Below are 25,633 nucleotides of genomic sequence, written 5' to 3'. Positions count from 1 at the left end.
ACACCATCCGAAACAACGAATTTTATACAAAGAACAGAAACTAACAGCGGACACTCGTAACATCCCCCTCCTTATCTGAAAAGTTTACGAACAAAAGGAGGAAACTTTTTTTGTTTACCTCACGGGGCAGAGTGTCTGCTAAAAGATTTGTCTTTCCATTTAATATGTTTCATTCAATGGAAGCAAACCGGGTGTAGTATACCTTTTTCAAACTGCAGCAATGCAGCACCCACATCACAGGAATCAACTTGAATCACAAAAGGCTTGTAAAGATCTGGCACTTTTAACACTGGACTGGAATTTAATATATGCTTAAGGGTTTTAAGAGCAGCCCGACATGCCTTTGTCCACAAATACCTTCTTTTTGGGCTGACCATGTCTGTCAAAGGATTCAGCACTTGCGCAAAGTTCTTGGAAAACCTTCAGTAAAATCCTGCCAAACAGAGAAACCTACGCAGAGTCTTTCGATCTGCAGGAGGCGGAAGTCGATGTACAGCCTCTATCTTTGCGTTGACTGGAGCCACCATCCCTTGGCCCACCACATGGCCAGGTAGGTGAGGGTTGCATGGCCAAACTCACTTTTAGCCAGGTTGACAGTAAAGTTGTACTCCGACATTGCACGAAGTGTGTTCCTCCCAAGTAGCTGCTGTCACGAGCAGGTCATCCAAGTTGGCACAGACACCAGGAAACGCAGACTTCACCACATTCATAGCCTTCTGGAATATCCTAGGGGCACTGCAAAGCCCAAAGGAGTGGACTTTGTACTGCCAAAGCCTATCAGGAGTGACGAAGGCAGGAATTCTCTTGGATTCCTCCGTCAGCTTCACTTGTTAGTACCCCTTCAACATGCCGAGCTTCGTCATGAACTTTGCCTGCTCGATGCCGTCAAGGATGTCATCTATACGAAGGAGATAATAGGAGTCAGCCCTGGTCATATCATTTACCCGTCTGTAGTCAGTACACATGTGGAAGGAGCCGTCGGGTTTTGACACCAGCACGCATGGTGACGCCCAGTCACTGTCACTTTGTTCGAGGAGTTCATTTTGAAGCCAATACTCCAGTTCCTCCCTCAGCACTTCGTACAACAAAGCCAGCACGTTAACCACTACTCCCTGTTTGGTGGTTAGAAATGACATGTGTCTGAATGACGAGGAACTGGAACTGATAATCAAGACTGTCGCTGTTCTCGAGCCATTTGAGGAGGCTACTAGAGAAATGTCAGCAGAAAAATTCACCTCATTATCAAAAATAATACCAATGGTTAGGGGATTACAAGACTATATGCACGCCAGTGAGGACAAGGAAGTTCATCATTTGTACAGAACATTTCTTTTTGGCATGAAACTCCTTCAGCAAATGACAAGAAGATTTCTTTTGTAGGAGGAGCAAGCTTATTGGATCCTAGATTCAAAAAAATGCCTTTTGCAGATCTTACGAATGTGAAGATAATTGAGGAGCGTTTAGTTAGCCGAATGCGATGTACAGAAACAACAGAAGTTCAAAAACCATCTAGAAGCATGTCAGTACAAGCGGAGTCCCCAGGTTCCTCACAAACTGTTACAACACAACCAAAGAAAAAATCACTCTGGGCTAAATTCGATGCCAAGATTGAAAAAATTGCACTCGTCTCTTCAACACACCCGTCTACAGGGCCTTATATTGAAATGAGAACATATATGGAAGAATCGCCAATTCCTAGAGAAAGAGATCCGCTAAACTGGTGGAAAAAACATGCCACACTTTTCCAAAATCTCCAAGAACAAGTGAAAATGTTCCTCTGCTCCCCAGCTTCATCAGTGCCCTCAGAAAGGCTTGTTTCCAAGGCTGGCGAACTAGTGTCCCAAAGACGTAGCTGTCTAAAGGACAAAACGTGAAAATGATCCTCTTCCTTAACAAGAACATGAATTAAAAGTAGAGTGTGATTTGCAGTCATTTCTTTCGGAAAGAGACACTGTTTTGTTAATTATCCATTCTAATTAATTAAGAGGTTAGACTGATAACAAATATCTTTGTTACGTACAGTTTTTGGTTTCTTTTTTATTACACTACTGCATGAATGTGTTTGAATAAAAAATGTATTACGTTCCCAATATGGGCTTCAATTAATTATTATGATTGATCAACAGTTGGCATTAGTGTATGTGTGAAGTTGTGAACTGTGAAGGAGTAATGTTTATAATCATAATGATCAGAAGTATGTATTTATTTCCATAATGATTGGCATTATTTTTATACTAGGGAAATTATATTTTTGTATAGTAAACAGATAAGAAGTACATGTTTATTTTCAAATTATTGATACTATTTTTTTAAAAGGTGATTTTATTTCTTAAAGGAAATTAGATTTTGGTATTTACAAAAAATATTTTACCTACCAAAGAAGTAAGGAATAAACATCTTTCATTACTTTCTTAAGTTTATTGTATTCCCAAAATAAAATAAAATGTAAATATTTAATACATTTACATGCTGTCCTTCCAAGACAGCAGTGATGACATGATAGAGATTAGCAGTCCCGTGACCGCGAGGCATGGGGGAAGCCTTTTTGTTGCGCTGCCCCCTATAACTATATGACAGTATTTGCTTACTTTGAGGAATCGATTCTGGAGTCGATTCCAGCGATTCCATTGGCACTGAGAATCGGAACCGTCGATTCCAATTTTATCGATTCTTGGCCAGCCTTATCCATGAACAACTACATTGGACTGGCCATGTTACCCGAATGGGCGACAGAAGACTACCAAAGCAGCTAATTTACAATCACCTATCGAATGTTAAACGTAACGCTGGTGAGCAACGGAAAGGTGAAAGGATTGTTTTAAGGCAAACCTGAATAAGTGCCAAATCGACCCCCTCACCGGGGAGACGATCACTCCACACCATAATGCTTGGAGGAGCACCATACGAGAAAATGTCAATAGTTACGAGTTAGTCGGACTGCTTACCGAGGCAGACAAGCTCCACGACCGTAAAGATGCTGCCGCCGACACTCCCGCACTAGATTTAGCCCTCCACACCTGCAACATCTGTGGACGGCCATGCCAGTCCCGTATCGGCCTTTCGAGTCACCTCAGAGTTCATCAACGAAGGTGACATTCTTAATAACTCATATTATTGTATCATAGCTGGATAATACTTAATTCCAAGTAACAGCAAATTAGTAGTAGTAGTAGTAGTTGAACAACTGAAGGAAAAACATCCCCCAACAAGTGAAGAGGAAGGCATCAGGTTTCAGGGTGACTATATCCCACCAAATGCTGTCCTGTTCGAGAAAATAACAAGAGGAATGGTGCCGAAAAAATCACTGAAAACTCATTCATCCTCAGCACCAACAAGTTTGCCCGTAGCAAGTGATCTCTGCACTGCCATTTCCGAACTTGCAAGAAAGCTAGCAACCTCGTGCTGCCAACACCCCCATGATCTGACACCCTGCCGCCTCATTCCCCTGGATAAGAATCCAGGATGCAGGCCTATAAGGGTGGGGGAAGTGCTGAGGCGGATCATCGGAAAATGCATAATGGAGGTGGTAAAGGGTGATCTCAGGCCAGCGGCAGGGAACCTGCAAGTTTGTACTGGCCATCAAGCTGGAAGGGAAGCTGCCATTCACGCCATGAGAACGATATTTGAGCAGTGTGATTGTGAGGCTGTTCTCCTGGTTGACGCTTCCAATGCATTCAACATACTTAACCGCAAGACTGCACTTTACAACATCAAGATCAAGTGTCCAAGCTTTGCATTGTATGTTGAAAACACCTATAGGAATCCAAACAGACCTCTATATAGTAAACATCAAGGCTCTAAGAGGTGATACCATCATACAGTCAACTGAAGGAACAACGCAAGGGGGCCCTGTTGCAATGGCAATGTATGCAATAGGCCTATCCGTGAGAGTGAAGGTCTCCGGAACCCCGACCCAGGGGTCTCGAATAGGGCTAAAAAGGCTATTGCGCGACCTAAGGGTGAGAATAAATAGACTTGTGGATCTGAGAGATGGCTACATCATCCTCACAGAAACAAATGAAGATGCTGATAAACTACTTAAGTCTAGTGCCATGGACAAAATGAAAACCAACGGTTACGAGGTCATTGTCCCACGGGAATACAGCGCCAAACTCACCCTTGTATGTAAGAAGTTAGACAAAGATGTAGTGGAAAATAACGCAGAAGAAATAAGAGATGAAATACAAAAGCAAAACAATGTCAAGGTTGTGGAGGTGTATCCTATGTATGCCCATAATATAATCAAGGTTCGCTTTGCAGACACAACGGATGCAAAAAGAATGAAGGAGAAGGGGCTCTATGCATATGGCACTTCCATCTCATCACACCAAATAGAATATGAAAAGTATACGCCCATCCAACAATGTATGAAATGCTATAAATACAATGACCACATGACCAAGAACTGCCCCATGCAAGGGGTCATATGCTCTGAGTGTTCATCTGATCAGCACTTCTACAAAGACTGCCGTAGCACCATAAAAAAGTGTGTCGTCTGCGAGGGTGACCACAGGACCTTCTCTGCTACCTGCCTGGTCAGGAAACAGGTACTTCAAGAAACAGAGAAGAAACTGACCGAAATAACCAAACAAAAAGAAACCAGGGAAATTTCTAACACCATAGAAAGGACCACTCAGTCGACGATCATGGCTTACAGCCAAACCCTAAAGGACGCTCTAAAAAAACTCAAGCAGACTCCCAAAAGCTCAACAATGTCAGCGAGACCATGGAAGTCCTGCAATCAGAGATAAGAACCATCAAGGACTCAATAAAACAGGCAGTTACTGAGTCACTGGGCGCCATGAGGGACGCAGTGGCCAAGAGCATCAGGAGCGTCTCCTCTCCACAGCTGGACGAGTCCAAAGCCACCACTATATACTTGTCTTACCTGCATGCCCATCACATGAACATGGTTCATCCAGGTTCATTCTCGAAACACCTCAACGAGACACTAACCAGGAACAACATTGCACCTCTTGAAATAAGCGACAAAGTCCCTTCAAAAGAAATCCTTAAGGCAGTAACCCACTCAACGACTTATCGACGACCTCAACCCACGCCAGAAATAGACCATGACCTCCTTGACTTAGGCAAAAGTCAGTATAACCGCAATCCCGACGTGGCCAGTCAGTCCCCCTGGAATCACAGCTCCAACGACACCGTAAATGCCCGCGATCCCATTACATGCACTCCCAGCGACGAGAGTGACCATCGGACTGCAACCACAGTCAATGGTTGCGACCAGATGATGACGACTCACTCCACAGAGGAACAAGACCCTCGAGCTGCAGCGTCAGTTGATTACTACGACACGCAGGCCCAGGACCTGAACACCTTCCTGTACACGGGTGACGAGAAGTTCGAGGGCCCGACATTGACTGACAAGCAGATGTTCGAAGGTTCTGCTAAGAAGTTCCGTCCCCCTAGAAATGGCAGAAGCCGAGCAAACACTCCAAGCGACGCCCCAAGCCACAGTCTCCGAAATGGCAGTCGTTAGCAGGATGAAAATTGTCCAACATAATGTCCTACACTGGTCCCTTAATAGACGTAATGAACTGTCTAACTTATACTATTAATTAGACCCAGACATCATTCTGTTAAACAGTACGGGCATAAAGGACGAAAGTAAGCTGAAAATTTTTGGCTACACTGTATACCAGAGGAACATGACGGGTGAGCTGAACGATGGTGTCGCTGTGGCCGTCAGGTCACGTCTGAGTCACAGAGTGTTGCCAGACTTGGAGGATTCAGTTCTGGGAGTGCAGGTGGAGACAACTAGGGGATCTGTTATCATGTGCACAATGTACCTACCTCCCAGACGTCCTTACTTACCCGAACAAGACCTAAACCAGTTGCTACGCCACAGAAAACCAACATACATCATAGGAGACTTAAATGCGCCCCACGCCATACTAGGACACGGTAATGAGAACAACGTCGGTGTGGCGCTGTATGACAACATCAGAAGGGGAAAACTGCAACACCTCGGGTCAGATTTCCCGACATTGATCAGACGTGCCAGTGCCACAACACCCGACATAATCCTCTCTAACAACGAGGCCGTCCTGAACAGGCACGTTACCGCCGGACCCATCAGTACCAGCGATCACCTGCCAGTCGTCGTGACGCTCTCATCCAATCCCATTATGATCCCCGCTAACATCAGGTGAAACCTCAAACGGGCAGACTGGGACTCCTTCAAGGAGTCTCTCAGTCTCAAGCAGGGGAGAAACCTGGAAGAAGCCAGCCCCAATGACATCGACGACGCGGTCGAACAATGGTATAAGGATGTGAAGACGGAGATAGACAACAACATCCCGACCACCAGTTACAGGACCATTCCCCATCCTCACACTAGTCACCAGCTGAGGCAGCTCAGTGTCCAGTACGCTCACGTGAGACAGCTAGCCAGTATCAGCGGGTGGACGCAGGAGCTGAGAGACCGGTACCGAGAGCTACAGACGGACATCCAGCACGAGAGCAAACGTCTACATGAACAAAAGTGGGCCGCCTTGGTGTGGGAGGCAGCCAACAATTACCGCGATTCTGCTGCATTCTGGAAAGGGATCAAGCGACTGATGGGTTCCACCTCTAGCACGGTCCCTTACCTGCTCGACCAAAACAACGTAAAAATATTCGAGGAAGAAAACCAAGAACAACTACATCGGCGATATTTACGAAAGATCTTTACCATTAGTGAACAGGAGAACGAGGGCTTCGACAGGGAGTTTGAGGAGGACATTTTAGGTCAGTTGCAGGACCATCAGCACCTGCTCCAGCCGCTCCCACGGACTGACTTCACCAGACTGGTGGACGGAAGCTACCTGACGGAACGCATAGTTCCTGCAGATGTGTCAGCCGTCATAAAAGGGTTTAAAAACAAATCACCTGGTCAAAGTCACATTAACAAGAAGATCCTGGCTCAACTCCCCGACAACATGATAGAGAGGCTTGCTCATATATGCAACGCCTGCCTCGCCTCTGGATACTTCCCTAAGATGTTCAAAATCGCCGTTATTCGCCTCATACCAAAAGCAGGGAAGCCTTCAAACAAAGTCGAAAACTTTCGACCAATATCGCTGCTAGAGGTACCTGCCCAAATCTTCGAAAAAATAGTCAACAAGCGATTGCGGATGTATCTGGAGGACGAAGAAGTGCATAATCCCCGCCAGTTCTGCGTCCGCCAGTACCGAGGCACATCCACCTCCATAGCTCAGGCCTACGAGCAAATCGCCAATGCAATGACTGGCCGCTTGCAGTCCAATATAGTACTGAGGGACGTCAGCAAGGCGTTTGACAAAGTTTGGCACGCAGGGCTGCAGTATAAGATAATACAACTGGGGCTACCCGAAAATCTGACTCGCCTGCTGTGCAACTTCATTATGGACCGCAGAGCCAAAATCAAGATGCAAGATCATTTTGGAGAAGAATTCTCACTATCGAGCGGCGTGCCTCAGGGCTCTTGTCTCTCACCAACCCTTTACACACTCTACACGGCTGACCTGCCACCCCCAATCGTCGGCAGCGAGTACGTCATGTATGCCGACGATGTAACACAGATCGTCACATGCCCAGGAAGGTCCACAGCAAGGATGGCGCGACTCACTGCTCGGGCAATAGAGGAGATCTCGGAGTATGAAAATAAATGGAAAATAAAAACAAACAAAACGAAATTTGAGGTCATACCCATAGCCAAATTCAAGCCGGCCCCATTGATGATCGACGACGAAGAGATTGAGTGCTCTAAACAAGGCAGGTTGCTCGGCCTCATCATTTCTCGGACGGGCATCATTCCCCACGTGAAGGACAGACTAAATAAAGCCAAAGTCGCCGCAGCCAAATTAAAACGTTTTAAATTGATGCCTGAGAAGGTACAAGTTCACCTGTACAAGGCGCTGGTGTGGCCTGTGTTGGAGTACCCATCTATACCACTCGTCACACTCGGGAAGACTAGACTACAACAACTACAGAGCTTCCAAAACAAGTTTTTGAGGTCAGCCATCGGCCAAGCGCCACCCTACCAGGAAACAGTGGAAACCATCCACCTAAGAAATAAAACAGAGGCCCTCAACTTCAGGTTCCATCGCCTAGGGAAGAAGGTCTGGGACAAGCTCCTGGACGACCCTCACAGCCCAGAACACCTACGCGGGGAAGACATCAACGGAGGGAGACCCCACGCCTGGTGGCCCCGGAGTCTGCCCGCACTACAACAACCCAACCCGCGATCCATCTATGTCCGCCACAGTGATCCACCTTAGATTAAAACTTAGATGATATAAATTCACATTTAACAAGTCACAATCAAGTGAGTCCATAACGTAATCCAGTATAAGATGTTAATAAACTTGTAATTGTAAAATCAATCTAGTCATTGTCTACTAAAATAACCATTGTGCAACCTCATTCTAAATCCTAGGCTAGCTTAGTTAGCCAACAAACTCTGTAATATGTAAAACAAGGGGTGTCGTCCCCCTCTGTTTAACTCATTAAACTTCTTTTCCAACCTTTCCCCCCACGACTATATGTTGTGACTTCTCCATCCCTCATGTCTGGCTGTGCCTTGAGCCCCAGCATGCCTTCCATCCTTTCCCCACGTTAACCTAATAAAAAAAAAAAAATGGGCCACCCGACAGCGATCTGGCCCTTGAGGAACTACGGACCGCTGCACGCGATGACCCCTCCTACACTCAGCTCTTGGAGAGTGTGAGGATTGGGTTCCCTCGCGACCGTATTGACCTCCACAACGCCCTACGCCCGTATTGGAAGATACGTGAGGACCTCTACGCAGATGGGGACCTCGTCCTGTACGGTGCCCGTGTGGTCGTCCCTGCAGCTCTCCGTCGTCGCGTTCTGGCCCGCTTACACGACAGCCATCGTGGAGCAGAGGCCACCAAGCGCCGAGCAAGGCAGGCTGTGTACAGGCCCGGCATTGACGCAGATATCGTCAATACGGTCCGTGCCTGTGAGCCGTGCCAGATCATGCAGCCCAGTCAACAGCAGTAGCCCCTCTTGTGCGACGACGAACCCACCAGGCCCTTCGAGTCCGTGTCGGCTGATTTCTTCAGCACAGCTGGGAAACATTTCCTAGTTGTCGCCGACCGACTATCTGGCTGGACTGTGGTGGTAATCTGTGGCTCGGACACGACGACCGCGGCCACCATTCGCCACTTCCGGCACCTCTTTCGTGACCTGGGCGTCCCCGTACGTCTGCGGACGGACGGTGGGCCACAGTTCACCTGCCGGGACTTCACAGGATTCCTGGAGCGTTGGGTAGTCCGCCACATCGTGTCAACACCCCACTACCCACAGTCAAACGGCCATGCTGAGGCTGCGGTCAAGACAGTCAAGCACCTCATCCTCAAGGTGGCCCCTTCAGGCAACATAGACTGTGAGGCGTTTGACAAAGGACTCCTGGAGTTACGTAATACTCCCACCCACACAGGGCGCTCCCCTGCCCAGATACTGTATGGTCATCCACTCCGCTCTTGCGTTCCTGCACACGCCAAGGCCTTTGCGAAGGAGTGGCAGACCAGAGCCGAGAGCTGCGACCGCCGCGCCGCTACACGTGCCAAGGACGCCAAGGCTTGGTATGACGACCGTGCCCGCCCTCTTCAGCCGCTGGAGATTGGTGCCCTTGTCCGCGTCCACGACCCGACGACGACACATTGGGACAAGGTGGGCATAGTGATGGGCGTCGGCCGGTCGCGGGACTACAAGGTCAGGATGCCGAGCGGCCGCGTCTGGTGGAGGAACCGCCGCTTCCTCCGGCCAGTCCCACCCCCTGCTGCTGGCCCCCTGACCGAGGACGAGTCTCCTACACCTCACGAGGATCCGTCCCACAGTGCAGCTCGACGCTCGGAGCGACTTAGGACTAAGAAGTCCGCTCAAGACAAAGACTATGAGTGTGAGGGGTGGAGGGAGATGTAGGTTATGTATCTATGCTACTGTGCCGAGTAGCAACCTTGTAAATAAGCTACTGTGCCGAGTAGTTATGCGGCAACATTGCCCCGAGGCTGCCATATGGCAAGGCAGTCTCAGTCTGACTCCGTGGGCCGTGCATGGCACACGCTAGTCACCACTTGTATTTCTCCTATCCGAATAAATGGACTTCAGTGTTACCCTGTGTTTCCCTACCCATCACTGCTTTCTTCAGGGAACACTTGGAACCTTCAGTAAGTACCGAAAAAATCGATATAATAGTATTCACAGAAACATGGATCAACCTAGACACACGTGAGTTACCAGTCGAATACCAAATTGCGGGTTACAAACTATTCCATACCGATAGGCAGACCAGGAAAGGAGGCGGAGTAGCAATCTATGTTAGGGATAATCTGAAGTGTGAAATAAATAAGGAAATAAAAACTGAGCGGAATACAGAAACAATTTGGATAGAATTAATCGACAGTAGGGAAAAATTAATCATAGGAGTAATATATAGACCTCCCAATCTTGATAGAGTCAATGAGCGACTTATCTGGGTTGAAATGCACAGGGCTTCCATACACAACAAAGTCTGTATAGTAGGCGACTTTAACCTTGGCCAAATAGATTGGACTGACCTTACAGGTAACTCAGAATCAGAGGATTTTCTCGAGATGATCCAGGACTGTTTTCTAAGTCAACATATAACCGAACCCACACTGGGTAATAATATACTCGATTTAGTTCTGTCAAACAGAGAAAACCTCATTAGCAGTGTCGAGGTAGGGAACGAACTTGCAAACAGCGATCACAAAGAAATTAGATTCCAGTTAGATTTTCAGGGCAGACGTAAGGAAAATTCCACTAAAGTACCATATTTCAGAAGGGCAAACTTTGACAGTTTAAAGAGGCAGCTGAGAGAGGGGGTGTCGCGCTTGGCCGTGAACCTGACAGATGACACCGACCTGATAACGAGATCTGAGATTGCCGAGTTCCACAACAATTTAAATAGCGAGTTACTTAATGCACAAAGGCAGAACATACCATACAAAAACCTCAGATCAGACAACAATGACCCTAAATGAATAAATAATTATTTAAAGAACATCATTGGCCAAAGGAAGGCAATAGGTAGAAGGATAAATCGTGGCGAAATTCACCTCCGGGACTATTATAGGGTATTGGCGAGTAGCGTTAAAACCGAGATAAGGAAAGCAAAGAGGAATAATGAGGTAAGGCTAGCAAGGGAGGCGAAGACAAACCCCAAAGGATTCTACCAAATGTATCAAACTAAAACACGAGAAAAGATTGGACCAATACGGTCAGACTCCAGCGAGCTCGCTGATAACGACGGAGAAATGAGCAATAATTTGAATAAATATTTTTCAACAGTTTTCACCACCGAAAATTTAAACATGATACCCGAGGCACCGACTCTATTCAGAGATAGTGAAGAAAACAAATTAAGCGAGATAATAGTGACTAGTAACGATGTTAGTAAGCAAATAGACAAACTAAAGCCTAATAAGTCACCTGGTCCCGATGAGATATTTGCCAGAGTATTAAAGGAATGTAAGGAAGAGCTTAGTATGCCCTAAGCAAAGTTATTTAACATGTCCTTAAAAACAGGTGTAGTACCAGAATCCTGGAGGATAGCGAATGTAATACCAATTTTCAAGAAGGGGGATAGATCAATATCCTCTAACTACCGCCCAATCAGTCTAGCATCAATAGTAGGCAAATTACTGGAAGCAATCATTTCAAACTCTATTCGAAATCACCTGGAGAAGCACCAATTGATCAATGATTCCCAGCATGGCTTCACAAGCGGACGTTCTTGCCTAACTAATCTATTAACATTCTTTTCATCAGTTTTCGAATCGATGGACGAGGGGCACAATTATGATGTGGTATATCTCGACTTTAGCAAAGCCTTCGACAGAGTCCCCCACGAAAGACTAATTAGAAAGGTAGAAGTTCATGGCATCAAAGGTAACACCCTTAAATGGATTAGGGCGTGGATACAGGACAGGAAACAGCGAGTGAGCATTAACAGCACAAAGTCCCATTGGAGCAACGTCACAAGTGGAGTTCCCCAAGGCTCAGTACTTGGACCATTATTATTTATTATATACATAAACGACATAGATATCGGCATAGACAGCAACATAAGTAAATTTGCTGATGACACTAAAATAGGACGTGTTATTAAATCTGACGAGGACTCAGCAAAACTACAGGAAGATCTAAACAAATTTTTCGAATAGTCTGAAAAATGGCAGATGAAATTCAACGTGGACAAATGTAAAGTACTCAGTATAGGAGATGTAAACAGGGAAACCAGATACCAGATGAACAACGATGCCATAGAGATATCCGACTGCGAGAGAGATTTAGGAGTAATGATAAGTAGGAACCTTAAGCCAAGTAAACAATGTGTTTTTGCTCGTAACAAGGCTAATAAAGTACTTGGGTTCATACAAAGGAGTGTTAGTTACAAGACTAGCGAGGTCATCCTAAAACTGTATCTTGCTCTTGTGAGACCACACCTGGATTACGCAGTTCAGTTCTGGTCTCCGTATTACAGAATGGATATAGAATCATTGGAAAGAATTCAGAGGAGAATGACAAGACTAATCCCGGGCATTAGGAACCTTGAGTATAGAGACAGGTTAAAGCATCTTAATTTGCACTCCCTCGAGAGACGTAGAGCGAGGGGCGACCTGATAGAGGTGTATAAGTGGAAGGCAGGGCTAAACAAAGGGGACATTACAAAGGCACTCAAACTATCCAACCAGGAGCGAACTCGTAACAATTGTTTTAAATTAGACAAATTTAGATTTAGGCGTGAAATAGGTAAACACTGATTTGGAAACAGAGTAGTGGATGAATGGAACAAGTTACCAAATATCATCATTAACTCGAATAAGCTGAATAGCTTCAAACTTCGGTTGGATGCTTATATGAGCAATAGGGGTTGGGTGTAAACGGGACTGCCCAGTATGGGCCAATAGGCCCGCTGCAGTTTCCTCCATTCTTATGTTCTTATACTATGAATGCAGCCCTACCAACACAATGCAGGAATCACAATTAGTGATAGGAAATATTCGTTCATTGTGACACATTGTATCGATGAGAAAAGGGGTCGATACTTTTTGGGGAGATTGTAGTCAATAAAAAAAAATTCTGAACAAAACTCATATACGCAAGTGATTCCTGCTAATTTCTCCGTATTAACTAGTATATGTGATATAAAAAATACATCATACTGGTTATATAATGCATCACACAACCAGGAATACAATCCTTAACAAATTAACATGGCCTCAGTCAGTGATCTTTGCTGACTGTACATCAGGTGTGTGCCTAAGTTTATTAACACATTAGGTCGACGTGATTTTGTCAACTCTTAACGCAGTATATTGAACTGTATCAGAATTTTTTTTCACAGTTAAATAATGAAAACTTTAGCAGAATATATTTTACAAACGTAACATCAAAACAGGTGAAGCAGAAACTCGCTAAAAAGGCGGGCAAGTACATTAAATAAATAAATAAATAAAAATGAATTTTGCCGCTAGCATCAAAGGACTGTTCTCCACCCTTGAAAAACGCTTGATGTTGATTGGCTCCCTTTTTCTAATTTCAATTTATATATATATATATATATATATATATATATATATATATATATATATATATATATATATATATATATATATATATATCATGTAGATCCACAATGAAAACGTGGATAAGACAAATCTTGATAAAATCACACGGGAAAAGGGAAACAACGGAGCACCTTAGCTTTCGTCTTTATTCAAGACATCTTCAGAGGCAACTGGATTATATGGACAGAGAGAGGCTTAAATATACAGGGTGACCTTAAAAACATGAGGTCAGTTCATAATGATGTCATCCACTAATCCCCACATCAACACACACCTAGAGGAGCTTAAGAGAAGGGGGGTGACGTGACTAGTCAGGTCAGGTCAAAAATAAGGGACCCACTAAATAACTATCATACATCTAGATCAAGGGTTTTCAAAGCATTTTTAACCTTGGGCCACTGACAAATAAATTTATGTAACATATTATCAGTTTTGAACTGACCATCACTAAGGTTTATTGATTATAATTCCTTAATCAAACTAGCTTCAACCAGAAGTCTTTCTGTGACACAAGATGATTTAAATACTTCTAAGCTTTTTTCCCAAGCAATGGGATGATTATTATTCCTAACAAGAACGAACAAGGCACTGCTTTCAGATGCTGTTCTGATATTATACTTATGTTGTTTGATTCTGAGCTGCAGTGTTTTTCCTGTCTGTCCTACATAATTTGCATATATATATGCAAATAAATCACTGTAGGTGCGCGTGATCCAGGTATAGCTGATAACCACAAGGAAAAAGAAAACACGAAGTTCCCAAGCGCTTTCGTGTAATTCACATCTTCAGGGGTGAGTACAGACTAAAATAGAAGTGCAGAACAAGTTTTATATATATACAGAGGAGGGTGAGAACAAGTCCACAGAGGTCAAGTATTGGTAATGACCCTACTAATCTTTACAAAAGCACAGCAACGGTCGGTAGTCAGGTCAGAGGGAAAACTGACCCAACCTTCTCACCTGGTTACAAATCTTCTTAATTACAAAATTGTCCAATTTGTACATACCGTTACTCAAATTCATGTTAATGGATTCGGTATGTTTAATGAAATTTGATTCTATAATGTTCCTACTGCCAATTGAATTACAAGGTAATATTGAGGAGGCATTATCCCATTCGTTTTTTTTTCATTTTTTGTTTACGTATTATTAATAACTTTTCCTACTAAGCGATTAACCTTAAATACACGAATTATACCAAGAATTTCTAAACTGGTAAGATTTTTTTTATTTTTATCAAACAAGTTTAAGTACGAGATGTTCAAACAGGAGTATGAAAATTCAGATTTATCTTGGGGCACACAACAGTGTATATAATACGTGGCAATCGTAAATAGCAGAGACAAACTAAAAAGGAGAGAAGGTCCATTTATGTCTAAGGCTCGCGTCTTCTGACTTCCTGAGTAATAATACATAATAAATAAAAAATGTCTGTAGTGTGTGTGTGTGTGTTTGTGTCCGCCAATCATTCGACGAGAGAGAGATGCACACTGGTTGTTGCTGTCAGGGCACTCCTTCTTTTCCTCCTCTGTTCCGACCTGATAACTCTATAGCCAACTCTCCACCTGCCAAAGCCAATCTCTTTGGCACCTTATTCTCCTTTAATTCCATCTCAGACGATTCCCACTCTATCCCTCCTACCTCTGCTCCTCCTACTGAACCTATGCACTTTCCTGTAATCTCCACTCGCAGGGTTGCCGGTGTGTTATCCAGGTTGGATGTGAGTAAGGCGCATGGACCGGACGGAATACCCCCTCGTGTTCTGAGGGAGTGTGCTGAAGCTCTGGCCCCTGTGCTTGCTCGCCTCTTTCCCGTCTGTCTCAAAACCCAAACTTTTCCTTCTTCTTGGAAGCATGCCTTGCTTCAGCCCATCCCGAAGATGGGTGACCATTCTAATCCCTATAACTATCGCCCCATTGCCCTAACTTCATCCCTCTTTAAGATTTTCGAAACTATCTTGAACTCCCATTTTCTCCGTCACCTTGAACACCATTCTCTTTTGTCGGATCACCAGTATGGCTTTCGCCAGGCGAGATCTACTGGTGATCTGCTCTCCTATTGTACCCATTTTTGGTAATCCTCTTTAAGGGATTATGGGGAAACTTTCGTCGTGGCCCTCGACATCTCCAAAGCATTTGACAGGATATGGCACAAGTCTTTGCTTTCTAAACTTCTCTCTTATGGTTTCTCTCCCCCACTTTGTTTTCTAATCTCTAGCTTCCTTGAGAACCGATCCATGGCAGTTGTTGTCGAGGGATCGATCTCTCGCTCTTTCTCTACCAATAGTGGCGTCCCACAGGGTTATGTTCTTTTACCTACTCTCTTCCTTCTTTTTATCAATGATTTACTTCAAAACTACAACTAATTCTATCCATTCTTACGCTGATGATTCTACTCTTCTCTCTTCTTCACTTTTTCTCCTTCCTCCTAACTCTCAAACTAGTTCTGTTTCTAGAGCTGATATCATTACTTCTATCAATGCGGATCTGTGCAGCATCTCTGAATGGGGAGGTAAAAACTTGGTTAAATTCAATAGTAATAAAACTCAGCATTAACCAATTACACTTTCTAAATTAGATGATCTCCCACCAATTACATTTCAGGACGCTATCATTCTGCCAAATTCTGAAATAGATATGCTAGGCCTCACAATTTCCTCCAATAAAAAAAAAAGATAAAAATAAAAAATATGCGTCTGCATAGGTGTTCAGGATCTCCTGTAGGTCATGTTTAGTGTGAGCAGCAAGGGTGAAGTCGTCTGCATACTAAAGTTCAGTAATGGAAGCTGCCGACACCCGGTACTCGATGTTCACCCCGCTGGCTAAATTGGCACCGGCACGAGTAAGAAAGGGAGTCAAAAAGATGGAAAAGATAGTTGGTGCGAGAACACACCCTTGTTTAACCCCTGTTTCAATGGGGAAAACTCTAACTGGATGCCGTTGTGCAAGACACTGCCTTTCATGCCATCGTGGAGGTACCTGACAATGGCGATGAATTTTGGTGGGCAGCCAAAACGGCTAAGGGTCCACAACAGGACTTCTCTGTTGACCGAGTCGAAGGCCTTGATTAGGTGGATGAAAGCCATGTACAGGTTACGACGCTGTTATCTGCACTTTTCCTGTATCTGGCGGGGAGCACAGATTATGTCAATGGTGCCACGTGATAGTCTAAGACCACATTGAGATTCTGGGAGGAAGTTTTCCGCCTCAGGAAGAAGTCTGTTTAGGAGGACTTGGGCGATCATCTTGCCAGCTGCGGTGAGCAGCGAGATCCCACGGTAGTTGCCACAGTCTGACAGGTCTCTCTTGTTCTTATAAATATTGTCAATGGAGGCGTCTTTAAGGGCTTGGAGGATTTCCTCCTTTTCCCATACATTCTCCAGAAGAGAGTGGAGATGGATGGGAAGCAGAGGTCCTCCTGCTTTATACACATCGGCTGGGATTCCATCAGGCCTTGAGGCTTTGTTATTTTTCATCTGTTTGATGGTAGTAGCTACCTCATGCAGGGATGGAGGATTGCTGAGGTGGGTCAGCTCTGGATGCTGAGGGACCTGCTGGGTAGTCAGGACATCCACATCGGTGTTTCGGTTGAGCAATGAATGGTAGTGCTCTTTCCGGCGCTGAAGGAAGCCTTCATCGCCTTTAATTATGTTGTTACCGTCAGATGAGTATAAGGGGTCTGCGCCACGAGTGACTGGCCCATAAAATATGTTAGTGGAAATGAAAAATTCGCGTATCTTGTGCTGATCTGCAAGTTTTACTGCTTCTCATGCTTTATTTCTAAGCCAGTTGTTCTTTAGATTACGAAGTTCCCGCAGGGCTGCCGCTTTCTTCTTGCGGAAGGTATCAGCTTTGGTCCGAAACTGAGGGTTGTTCCACCAGTCAGTAAAAGCAGCACGTTTATCATCGATGAGTACTTTGTTTGCCGTATAATTTTCATCAAACGAGTCCTGGTGTATTCTTTTGAACTGGCCGAGGGTCTCTCTGCAGGTTTTTGTCATAACAGTATTATGAGTATCCTATTCAGTACTGGGATTCACTTTGTTTACTGTTGGGTTGTTTATAAGCTCATGTTCAAGCAGCTCTCTGAAAGCATATACTACCGCTGGATCCTCCAGACGTTTAGTATTAAAACCTTTTCTGGAGGCTTGCTGCCTTCGCCGTTTTGGGGCATCGTGAAGTCAGAGCTTGGACCTGACAAGTCGATGATCGTTGTCACAGTGGTGTGAGCCACGCAAGGAATGGGTGATGAGGACACCTCGGCGATCTCTTTCTCTGACAATAATGTAGTCAATGAGATGCCAGTGTTTAGATCGTAGGTGTTGCCACGAACCCTTGAACTTGTCGGACTGACAAAAAAAGGTATTGGTGATAGTGAGGTTGTGAGCAGCACACTTGCTGAGGAGGAGTAAGCCGTTGGGATTACACTTGCCTAGCCCATTTTTCCCTATGGGTCCCTGCCAAATGTTAACATCTCTGCCAAATCCGGGATTGAAGTAGCCAAAGAGCAGAACCTTGTCTTCTCTTGGGATAGAGGTTGGCACTCTCTCGAAGTCGGCGTAAAAGGCCTCCTTGATATCATCATCTGCATCCAGTGTTGAGGCGTATGCACTGATGAAGAAGGCATGACGTGACTCATTCAGTGGGACTCGGAAGGGCTGCTCAGTCGCACAAACAGGACTGGATTGCACTGCTGCCTAGATCCCAGTGCCTAAACGACCATCTTATCTGTGCCGCCCATGTGCAGAGTTGTGACTAGAGACTACCGGCAGTCATCTCTGCCTGTCCCCGTCGCCATTCGTCCGTCACCATAGGACTTTTGGGGGGTATAAGGGGTTTTGATGATGATGAGAAAGGTTTGATGAGCTGGGTGATGGCTGCACGTGAGTTGATTTATGTGGTGAGGCAGGAGCGCAGGGTACAACCACACATCTTGGCTCTCCCTTTTCCTGATCCATTGGTGCAAGTGTTGCAATGAATGGGGAAAGGGCGAGTTGCAATGGACTGCCGATAGCCCAGTTTGTTGGGTTTCGCCTGAGTAGCCTGTCCATCAGGTATTGCCTTCGTTCGCCGGTGAAGTCGTTGTGTTTCCATGGTGGTCCCCTCTTCCGCCTACACCGCCGTTCGGGTCTTGTTGGAGCTCTGTAACCCTGTCTGCCTGATGTGGAGCTCCACCGCAGATTTTTCGTTCTGGTTTACTCCCATATCCTTATACCTGCCAAAGTTAATCCGCAAGGCAGCGGGCCAGTGGTTGGTAGGCGCCAGGACGTGTCCACATGCCAGTGGGCCTATGCGCCATCCCTCTGGGCCCACTGCTACTCCGAGATCCCCTGCAGATCTAGCCTGGGCCCACAAGGCACCCAGTTACCGTGTGTTGCCACGAGGAGGCACAGCAGGAGTATTGATGGTGAGAAGGCTGTGGACTGGCAGGGGAAGACTTACGCAAGTTGCTTCCCTGTTCGCCACAAGGGCTAGACAGCGGCGGCAGCTGAAATCGGAGCAAGCAGTGCTTGCAGCTTGACACTAACATAATGCTGCCACACTAGACTCATTTTAAAAACCCTGCACACACACACACACACACACACACACACACACACGCACACACACACATATAAGGGGTTTTGATGATGTTGAGAGAGGTATGATGAGCTGGGTGATAGCTGTACCATGTGAACATCACTCCACCCAGTGTCTCTATGACCACGTGAGGTCCTTCATATCAACACCTACGGACGAGTTACTGCACCATGAGGCCTATGTAACCTCACACAGTATGGCAAAACACCAGCCCGGGCCATCAACTGCAAACTATAACAATTTGTATGTTCAGTTCATGTTCCTTCTTTCAGTAATGAAAGCTTTTGTTAAAAGACCCACCCACCCCATGTCTTTGTATGTAATAAGTCATTTTTGTCTAATGTATATTTTCAGCCTTAGGGCTGCACATCTTTTTCAATAAACCGTTAATTATTATTATTATTTATATATATATATATATATATATATATATATATATATATATATATATATATATATATATATATATATATATATATATATATATATATATATATATATATATATATATATATATATATATATATATATATATATATATATATATATATATATATATATATATATATGCTGATAACCACAAGGAAAAAGAAAACACGAAGTTCCCAAGCGCTTTCGTGTAATTCACATCTTTAGGTGGTTATCAGCATATACCTGGATCACGCACCTACAGTGATTTACTTGCATATATATATATATATATATATATATATATATATATATATATATATATATATATATATATATATATATATATATATATATATATATATATATATATATATATATATATATATATATATATATATATATATATATGTATATATATATATATATATATATATATATATATATATGTATATATATATATATATATATATATATATATATATATATATATATATATATATATATATATATATATATATATATATATATATATATATATATATATATATATATATATATATATATACACGACAGCTTAACATCTTATTCAACAATAAAATGTGTGTGGAAGTTAATTCAAATTTTCCTTTATGATGGCGCACAGTTCCAGGCTTCAAAGGCTTTGGGTCATTGGACATGCGAATCGAAATCTTGCGGATGAGTTCACATTCCGCAACAAGAATTCTGGCTGGTCCTGCCCCAGGTGTCGCAGTGGTGACGGCCAGCCAACACACAACACAGTAAATGCCTGTAATAATGGACGTCCCAATCAATGAACTTTAGAAAGATATATAAATAAATAAAATATAAAAAAATCTATCAATATTGTAATAACATTTTCATACAAAACAACTTTAATGAACTAAAATATAATTGATTGTGTTTGTCGATGGTCCGTGAATGGTTTTGCAAGATATATTGCTGACTATACAATAAAGGAAACTAAACGAATATACAAAAAATTAATAAAGGGGTATAATATGAATGATATTAGTGCATCGTTGTCAATAAGTCAACAAAATCGATATTAAGATATATTACGATTAAAACAGCGAAATTTTGAACATACACACACACACACACACACACACGCGCGCGCGCGCACACACACTAATACTAATACTACTTTGACGACCATCAAGTTATGATAAGAACATAAGAACATACAGAGGGGCGCCGGGGGCGCCAGTGGTAGCGTGGTACCGCTCTTGCCTAGCAAGCGAGATGTCACGGGTTAGATTCCCGGGCCGGCGGAAAGTTGTTTGGACACTTTTCTTAGCCCCCTTGGTCCCTGTTCACCTAGCAGTAAGTAGGTACCAGTTGTAAATCGAAAAGTTGCGAATTCGTATTCAGGAAAAGTTGTTGGAGCTTCTATTACTTGTATCTAACACAATCTGGAGGAGTGGTGACCTGAGGATCACACACACCCAACACAGATAAAAACCCAATTCGTGCGCTTTAAATAAAATACTACGCATGTCGTGTAAAGCCACGGCACTATCTCTCCCACTACAATTCCCTTCCTAACCCCCTGCGTCTTCCTCTGTCATCTTCCCCGCTCTGACTTTCGCTACCAACAACTTTGGAGCTTATATTACTTTTATATAATGGAGGAAACTGCAGGGGGCCTATTGGCCCATACTGGGCAGTCCCGTTTACACCCAACCACTATCGCTCATATATCCGTCCAACCTATATTTGAAACTTACCCAGAGTGTTCGAGTTAATGATGACGTTTCGAAACCTGTTCCACTCATCCACTACTCTATTTCCAAACCAATGTTTACCTATCCCGCTCCTAAATATAAATTTGTCTATTTTAAAACCACTCCTACGAATTCGTTCCTTGTTGGATAATTTAAGTACCTTTGTGTATCACCTTTGTTTAACCCTGACTACCATTTATGCAACCTCAGTCATATCGCCCCTCACTCTACGTCTCTCGAAAGAGTGCAAATTCAGATGCTTCAATCTGTCTCTATACTCAAGGTTCCTAATGCCCGGGATTGGTCTCGTCATCTTCCTGCTTTCTAGAGATTCGATATCCATTCTGTAGTACGGATGATCAAAACTGAACTGCATAATCCAAGTGAGGTCTCACAAGCGCAAGATATAGCTTTAGGATAACCTTGCTAGTCTTTTAAGTAACACTCCTTTGTATGAACACAAGTAGTTTGCTATCCTTGTTTCGTGCCAATACGCATTGTCGTCTTGGTTTTCAAATTCCTACTTATCATTACTCCTAAATCTTTCTCACAGTCAGGTTACTCTATATCATCGTTATTCATCTGATATATGTTTTCTCATTTTACATCTCCTAAACATACTTTGCATTTTTGCACATTAAATTTCATATGCCATTTTACAGACTATGAATTTTTTTTCTTCTTCCTGTAGTATTACGAAGTCCTCGTCAGATTTACTTACGTGCCCTCTTTTGGAGTCGTTAGAAAATTTTCTTGTGTTGCTGTCTCTGCCTTTATCTATGTCGTTTATGTACAGTATATAATTAATAGTAATGATCCAAGTACTAAACCTTGGGGTACTCCACTAGTGACGTCACCCCAATCGGATTTAGTGTAATTTGCGCTTACTACTCGCTGTTTCCTGTCCTATAACCACGCCCTAATCCAGTTTAGAGCATCCCCAAATTCCATGTGTCTCCATTTTACATATTAGTCTTTCATGGGGGAGCCTGTCAAAAGCTTTGCTAAAGTCGAGGTAAACCACATCATAATCGAGTCCCTCATCCACTGACTCGAAAAGTGTTGAAAAGAATTCTAATTGATATGTCAGACATGAACGCTAACTTGTGAAGCCATTCTGGGAATCATGGATCAATTTAGGTGGGGTGACTACTCGTCACTAGTCCTTCCTTGTGTCTACAGCGTCTGCGTCGCCACTATGTTACCTAGTTTACTAACACGACCACTACATGACACCATTACTAGAGGTGATATTCCACTGAGATTGAAATTATTGCTTTCAGTAATTTGCTTACAATTGATGTTAAACAAATTGGATGATAGTTTAAGGATAGTAATCTATCCCCCATCTTTACAGTCCTTTAATACTCTGGCAAATATCTCGTAGGGACCAGACGACTTATTAGTCGTTAACGGTCATTATCTCTGTACAATGTAAATAGTCGGTGCCTCGGGTATAATGTTTAAATTTTCGGATGTGAAAACTGATGAAAAGTATCTGTTCAGATTATTGCTCATTTCTCCGTCGTTATCAGTTAATTCGCCAGTATTTGACTGTATTGTTACAATCTTGTCTTGAGTTTTAGTTTGATAAATTTGAAAATATTCTTTTGGGTTTCATCTCGCCTCCCTTGCTACCTTCAGTTCATTATTCCTCTTTGCTTTTATTATCTCTGTCTTAACCCTACTGGCCAATACTGTCCATTAATATGTTTTAAATAATTATTTATCCATTTGGAGTCATTGTTATTTTATCTGAGTTTTTTGTATGGTGCCTCTGTGGTCATATTTTGTGAGATTATCATTGTCAGGTCACCAGGTAAAGTGAGGTCGCCCACTATGGGTACATTCTGTGAGGTCATATTATTTACCACTTCTCATGAGGTCATATAATTCACCCCCAAACGTAATACCCCTCATCTCAGCTGCTCTTTCAACCTATCAAAGTTTGCCCTTCTGAATCCTGGGAATTTATTAGAATTTTCCTTGTGACTGACATTAAGTTCTACTTTAAATCTCACCTCCTTGTGATCGCTGTTAGCTAGGTCGTTCCTTACCTTGGCATTACAAATGGGGTTTTCTCCGTTTGACAGAACTAAACCTAGTATATTATTACCCCGGGTGGGTTCGACAATATATTAACTTGGGAAACAATCCTGAACTGTTTCAAGAAAATCCTTTGATTCTGAGTTACCCATAAGGCCGGTCCAATCTATTTGACTTAAGTTAAAGTTGCCTACAATAAAGACTTTGCTATGTCTGGATGCACTGAGTATTTCATCCCAAATAAGTTGCTCATTAACCCTATCAAGATTTGGAGGTCTATATATTACTTCTATGATTAACTCTTCCCTACCACAAAAAAATATATCCAAATTGTTTCTGTAGTTAGTTCAGTTTTTATCTCCTTATTGATTTCACACTTCAAATTATCCCGGACATAGATTGTTACCCCACCTACTTTCCCCTAATCTGCCTATCGGAATGGAATAATCTGAAACCTTTAAATTGGTATTCAACAGGTAACTCACGTGAGTCAAAGTTTATCCATGTTTCAGTAAATGCTATTATATCCATTTTTTCGGTACATTTTATTTCTCATACTTCTACTATTTGCATAGTAGACCTTTAAGTTAGTCGTGATCTGAGTCGTCTCTTTGTCATGTTTAGGTTATAACTCTGCCTAATAAAGTTTTCTCATCATTCCTAGCACTATTTCTCTGAATCCTTTCACTTTGTTTACCCTCGCCCACTTCAGTCTCCTCAACCCGCATGCTCACATCATTTGAGCTGCCCTCTGGAAAAAGCCAACCAGGGTTGCCACCCCCTTCCCTAGATAAATGTACCCCATCCCAAGCATAAAGGTCCCTTCTGTCGTAAAAGTTTTACCCCATCCCAAGCATAAAGGTCCCTTCTGTCGTAAAAGTTTTCCCTGTTGTCAATGAATGAGACTGATATTGACTTGCAACATCTGTCAAGACTGCCTCTGTCACCAACTGCTCTTGATAACCATTCACTGCCTTCAACCTAATACCTTAGATAGTGTAAAGGCCTGGGACTTAGGGATAGAAATCCCTTACCAGATTAATCAGGTTCTTAATAAAGGACAGTCAAGGACCATGGTTTTCTGAGGAATAACAAACAACCGTTTGAGATTGGCATCTCTTTACTATAAAAATATAACACAAAACTCTGACACCACTCAACAAACATCAAATAACAATACGGGAGTCTAACAATTAATGCAGTAAACAGTTAATGGAGTCAAATAATTAAGGGAAGCAAACAATTAATAGGAGTCAGCAATTAAAGGAATCAAACAATATAATCAAACAATGAACAGCTATTTCCTACGACAGTGGCCCTGGGGAAGGTTCCAGAACACAGTGATCCACTCTCAGGGGGAAGGGTTCGTTCAACTTCACTCGAGCGACAGCGGCCGATGTCTTCATAGAGCAGACGAACCACCGGGGGCACCGACGGTGGAGAGGAGCAGCGGTAGTGGTTGATGTCCAGAGAATTGACAGTCGACAGGGGAAGGTCTGGGAAAACAGCCCACGAGTTCAGGACCTTTGATGAGATCACAGCCAGAATTTGACGAACAGCGGGGTAGCTAGATAGTAACTGTATGGCGGCTGGGGTGAATCTGCCGGTGACACAGGTAGCCGCTGCCGTTCTCACCTCTGTCAAACCCCCCCAAGTGTTAGTCACACCAGCAAACGAGGGTGTTAGCAGCGGTAACGAGCAGGAAGATCGTTTCCGCCCTTACAGATAGCTGCCTTGAACTTATCAAGGAGCTCCTCACCCCATACACCAGCCAATATCATTACCTCCTGCACTGAGACAAATAACAGGTTTGTTCCCATTACCAGACATGATATTGTCCATCCTGTCAACTCTATCCCCCACCTCAGCTCCTGGTAAACACACTCTCATCCCATTTCTATTTTTGACACAGAAAGCTCTATCTGGGTACTTTACCAGGGGATTGCCAACAATTAAGGTTTTTGTACCTTCCTTCTCAGTCTTGTCCTTGACTATCTTATCGTCCAATTCATCTACCAAAGAACTAAAAAATGTTTGTACACTTAGCTGTTGTCGTTGTTTTATGAATTATCAACCCGTCGAGCGCTAATCCCATACTTATATGGGATGGGTGACCAGCCACGACCAGCACTAATCCCGTAAAAGTACGTGGCTAGATTTAGCATTGTCCTGAACTCATATTTGTGGTAGTAGCGACATGCGCTTAGAGCTACCTTATCACCCCCTCCTTGCCTACTGGCATACTGCTTCCCGGG

This window comes from Homarus americanus, unplaced genomic scaffold (genome assembly GCF_018991925.1).
Source record: "Homarus americanus isolate GMGI-L3 unplaced genomic scaffold, GMGI_Hamer_2.0 scaffold367, whole genome shotgun sequence".
NCBI lineage: Eukaryota > Metazoa > Arthropoda > Malacostraca > Decapoda > Nephropidae > Homarus > Homarus americanus.
Note: the sequence above shows the minus strand (reverse complement) of the source record.